Below are 5,906 nucleotides of genomic sequence, written 5' to 3'. Positions count from 1 at the left end.
TCCCGCTGTTCATGTGTGAACACAAGTCATGCCATTGGCAGGCGGACACCTCACCAGCCTCGCCATTGGGAACCTGGCAGTGTAACAGGGTAACACTGTCCTAGGAGCTCAGTGCTCAAAACTAAAATGTGAGAACTCACTCTGCAGGAGTGTGCTGCCCATCTTCCCTACCCTCTTACTGGACACAAGTTTGTCACAATGCAACAGAAGCAGAATTTTTCACTTAAGGACCCACCTCTCACCTTGAATTGAAATAAGAAACAAGCTACCTTCCCTTCTGCAGACCATCTCCTTTCCTTTCATCTACTTCAACGTCATGAAAACCGAATTTTCACATGAAAACTGAATGCTATAAAAATGCTGCACACATTCTTAATAGCTCAGTAGTGTCCTGAGTTTTGCAGGCAAACGGATGGAACTAGAAAATATCCTGAGTGAGGTGACTCAGACCCAAAATGACATACATGGTATGTACTCACTAATAAGTGGTTATTAGCCAGAAAAAAGTACAGAATAACCAAGATATAGTCCACAGAACTCAAATAGATCTACAAGATGAATGGCCCAAGTAAGAACACCTCAGTCCCACTTGGGAGAGAGAAGAAAGGAATTACTAGTGGGGAGGGAGGGAGGAAACTGGGAGGGAAAGTGGACAGTGAGGGGGAGTGGGGCAGAGCAGAACCTGATCTAGTATTGAGTGAGGGAAAGGGACTGAAGCCCTGAGGGCCAGCAGAAAGAATGGAAACAGGCAACCTTGATAGATAGAAGGTTAGGAGGACCCTCCAGAATGCACCAGAGATGAGAGACTCAGGACTCAAAGGGAGGAACCTTCGATGAACTGCCTGACAGTAGGGAGAGGGAACTTATAGAGTCTACCTCCAGCAGGAAGACAGAATATCAAGAGAGGGATGGGGTTGCCATCCCACAGTCACAATTGTGACCCATAATTGTTCCTGTCTGAAAGAATTACAGGGATGGAAATGGAGAGGAACCAGATGAAAAGAAGTTCCAGAGAAAGGTGGAAAGTAGGATCCAGCTCAAGGGGAGGTCCCAAGGCCTGACACTATTACTGAGGCTATGGAGTACTCACAAAAAGGCATCTATCATGACTGCCCTCTGAAAGACCCAACCAACAGCTGAGTCAGATGAAGATATTTGCACTCAACCAATGGACTGATGCAGCTCACCTCTGTTGTTGAATTAGGAAAGGCTAAAAGATACTGAAGAAAAGGGCAATCCTCAAGGACCAGCAGTCTCAATTAATCTGGACCCCAGAGAGCTCTCAAACACTGGATCACCAAACAAACAGCATACATCAGGTGATATGAGGCCCCCAACACACATATAGTAGAGGACTGCTGGGTTCATTCAGAGATGATGCAATTAACCCTCAAGAGACTGGAGGCCCCAGGGAATTTAGAGGTCAGGGGGGTACAGGTGGGGACATCCATGTGTACATACGTGGGTTGAGAGGAGGTATGGGATATGGAACAGTCAGAGAGTAGATGGGCCAGGAATAAAATATGGAGTGTAAATTAATTAATTCATTCATTCATTCATTCATTTTTATAAGAGAAAAAAAAAGTGCTGCTCATGATCCTCACAGGGCCACAGCTGCTTCCACAGCAGCACTCACAGTTGCCAGAAGGCCATTTTGTGTGTTTTCTGTTTATTACTGGAGGGGAAAACACAAAGCCCTCTGAACATCTTTCCTAGGTTTGCTTGTTGCTACCAAAGAAGAAGGATAGGGCTTCTAGTCACAGAATTCAGAGCCTTAAGCAGTTGATTTTGACTTAGGTACTAGGAGGAGATTCTCAGTGTGGGATTGTATATATTCGGTTGACCTGCTCACTTGTTTATGGGGGACTGTCATAATTAAATTAGATGATATGAGAAAACCCAGCCTACTCTTGGCTGCAACATTTTCTAGGCAGAGAAAGTCGTAAGCTGTCTAAGATTAGAAACATCAAACTGATCACAAGCTAGCAAACAAGCAGGCAAGCAAGTAACCATGCACACATTCATTTCTCACTGCTACTGACTGTAAATATGATGTAACTTGCAGTTTGTAACTTTCTGTTGCAAAATTACAATCAGAAATGCATTCATTATCCACCTAACTTGTGTCTTCAGGATACATTGTTATAAAAACATGAATGAAAGGGGGAGAGAGAGAGAGAGAGAGAGAGAGAGAGAGAGAGAGAGAGAGAGAGAGAGAGAGATCATGTATGTGGCAACAGATTCCCCGGAGCCAAGAAAATCCAAGGTGCAACCAAAAACTCTACACATTATCATCACAACCTGTATTGGGCCATCATATACCATTTAATTGCTAAAGTAGACAAAATAAGACTTAGAGGGATATGTGAAATATACCATTTTAATTGATGCTTCAGTTTATAAACATGAAAATTGGCCCATCTTTCAGAAAGAACATGATACATTTACTTCCTTAAAATGCTGAGAAAATTACAGGGATTATATTTTGGGATACCAGATGAAGTTGAGTATGAAAATACTATAGGACATGTATTAGTACTAATTTTCTGTTGCTGTGATAAAATATCATGACCAACATAATTTATTTTTACAAGGTTTTCTTTTGGCTTACAATTCCAGAGGGCTCCTAATCGTGGAGACACATTGGAAGCAAATAGTCGGCATGAAACCAGGAATAAGAAGCTGAAAGCTCACAATCTTGAATAATTATGAGTTCAACAAAGGTGTGTGTGTGTGTGTGTGTGAGAAAGAGAGAGAGAGAGAGAGAGAGAGAGAGAGAGAGAGAGACATGCAGATTGTAGTAAAACATTTAAAGTCTACTACCAAAGCCTCCTGCCAGTTAAGTACTTCTTCCAGTGACCTCTGAGACAGTACCAACGGCACAACTATCCGACCAAGTATTCAGATGCTGAGTTTATTGGATATATTTCTTATTCATAACATCACAGAAGTTGTATCAAACTCAAGTGAGTCTTACCTTCTAAATGGCAGGATTTTAGTATCCTTTTCCAATTTGTCAATGATTGCTCTCAGGGAAGATGCCTTCCATTCTAGACAGGTATCAAATGCATCCTCTTTGTGGAAGTTGACATTTCCACTCCCTATTCCTGAGCCTCATATATGTATCTAATAAATACAATGAGAGCTTCATACTATCTTACTAACATGGACTTACAGGGGCCATTCTCATTCAATCCACTGCAAATATGCAAAAAGATTTGTGATAAGATTCAAAACATGATACATTCTCTACAGTTTTAATCCTAGGAAAATTTAATTTGAAACTAATCTACATATTTATTATTCTCAGATCAATAGTCATCTACATCTCCTTCTCCTCCTCTTCTTCCTCCTTCTCCTCCTTCTCCTCCTCCTCTTTCCTCTCCTCCTCCTTTTCCTTCTTCTTCATCATCTTCTTCTAGCTGAGTAATTCAAGTTGCAATCAGGTGTGCCCTAGAAAACACTACAGTTGGTCTGATTTAAACACACACACACACACACACACACACACACACACACACATTAAAACTACTCTCTATATCTTGGAGGGATAGCTCAGTGGGTAAAACCACTTGGCATGAGGATGTAAATTCAGGTGCCCAGGAGCCATACCAAAGTCATACCCAGAACGGAATTGTAATCCAGATGCTCTAATGAGAAATGAGAAGGCAGGGAAAATTGAGAATTTTCACCAACCAACTAAGTTGGCATATGCAGCAGAAAACAAGAGGTGAATGCATGGACCAACAACTGGATTGTCCTTTGACCTCTTCCCATGCACATGACACACATGTGCCTGAGCTACAAGTGAATGAATTCTGAAATGACACCTTTGCTGAGATTGGTCCTCTGTAGACTGAGAAATCAGGTTGCATCCCATTTCTGGTTTCATGTTCAAATATTATTTTCTAAGGATGCATATCTGTCTTCAAATTTCTTTAGTAAATCTCTTTGCTTTGTTCAAACATACCAAGTGCCATGTTTAATTTGAAAAATCATAATCATATATTTGAAGTATTCTTATTTGTTATTTTGTCTTATAGTTGGTAATTTTTCCTATTTGATTATTAAGTTTTGTATATACTTCTAGAAAACAATGTTCTACATTCTTTTTTTTTTTTGACAAGAGCATTTCTTTATAAACTGCTTATCAGATATTCACATCAGGACACAGGCTTTAAGAACAATGGAACTGGACTTTTGGATTTCATCTTAGACGATACTTGATTTCTAGTCTTGAGAGAGATGTGGGAACTTTGCCTGGAGAATTTTTTTTTTTCTGTAAACTTATCTTTCTTGCTTCAATGTGGGTTGTTTCTCCATTCTTAGTCTGATAAAGCAATCCACATAAGGCATTAAGAAGAACTGCCTCCTGCTGTATCTTTTATTTAGGTACCAAGGTACAGGCCACTGCTTGAATTTGTGCCAGATGATTTGTCCAAAGATCGCCCTTCTCCAAGCACCAGGCCTGAGTTTTTCTTGACCGGTCTGAAGAAGCCTTAGAGCATCTTTCCTTTCCTGGACAACTTTATCTAAGGCATCCATGGAATCAACGACCTTTTCTAAGCGCTCTGGACTTGGCATTGGCAGCCTCTGTCTCTTGGCCTCCTGCTCTAGAGTTAGACGTGTATTTCTTTCCTTCAGAAGGACATACCAAAGCTTATGTAAGTCTTTGTTACTTTTGTTCCTTGGCTGTTGGCAGGTCCATGAAGTTCCAGATTTGACTTTTTCTTCCCTTAACTTTTTTTGGGTCATCAAAAAATTCTTCTAGTACTTTCCTTGGCAATGTGGTATGAAGTAATTTACACTAGGGAGACGATGTGACATGTGGTGTATTCTTATGCAACAAACTAAGAGAAGGCCTGCAACCCGAGTGAACAGGGTCCTTGGGATTTACTAGGGAACAAGCTGCCTTCAGGAATGCTGAGGCTCTTCTACAAATACCCACAAGACTGGTCACAGCCATTTTTCTAATGTAGACCCACGGTGTCTGTGTCTGATGTCCTATAATCTTGACCATTACTTCTGCATTTACTCTGTACCTTTGTCTTTAAAAAAAATGTATGTATTGCCAGATGCCTAGTACATTAAAAGAAGCTGCCATGAATGCAGAATGAGAGCTACCTATGCATATGGGCATACATAACTGGTGAAAATGCTGAGAATAAGAGACAGAGTGATCAACCTAAAAAGTAGACACCTATATTCACCTCTCCCTGTTGAGAAGGCCGAGGGAACATTATGAAGGAAGAATGACCCAAAAGACATGCATGGGACCTATCATGACTGCCCTCCAATAGGCCCAATAAGAACCTGAAAGAGTCAGATGCAGATATGACACCCAACCAATGGACAGAAGCTTGGGACCCCTATGATTGCATTAGGGAAATGCTGGAAGAGGCTAAGGAGGAGGGTGACCCTATAAGAAGACCAGCAGTCTCAACTAATCTAGACCCATGTGATCTCTCAGACACTGAGACACCAACCAGGCATCATACACCAGCTGATAGGAGGCCTCCAACACAAATTCAGCAGATGACTACCTGCTCTGGCCTCTGTGAGAGAAGATGCATCTAACCCTCAAGAAACTGGAGGCCCCGGGGAGTGGGGAGGTCTGGTGGTGTGGTGGTGGGAATACCTCCATGGAGACTGAGGATGGGAGGTATGGGATATGGAAGAGCCAGAGAATGGACCAGTATGGACAGGGTCTGGACTTAAAAAAAAATTAAAAAAAAAATTTTAAAAAGAAAAGGAATAGCAAAACAAACAAAAGAGAGAGAGTGTGTAAAGAAAGAGTTTAAGAGCAACACACCATTCTCGTAAATATGATGCAGGCAATTCTAGTCAGATGTCCTGAGGTACTTACAGGCGATAGCTACTAGCAGAGGGAGAATCATTATGTTTTT

The 5,906-nt window shown here is 41.3% G+C and overlaps 1 pseudogene; it reads right to left on the bottom strand.

The window, feature by feature from the left end:
- Positions 1-4,212: 4,212 nt before the first annotated feature.
- Positions 4,213-4,966, bottom strand: LOC110317408 (annotated as a pseudogene).
- Positions 4,967-5,906: the final 940 nt, after the last annotated feature.

Source organism: Mus pahari, chromosome 2 (assembly GCF_900095145.1).
Source record: "Mus pahari chromosome 2, PAHARI_EIJ_v1.1, whole genome shotgun sequence".
Lineage (NCBI taxonomy): Eukaryota > Metazoa > Chordata > Mammalia > Rodentia > Muridae > Mus > Mus pahari.
Note: the sequence above shows the minus strand (reverse complement) of the source record. Positions and strands in the feature narration are given on the sequence as shown.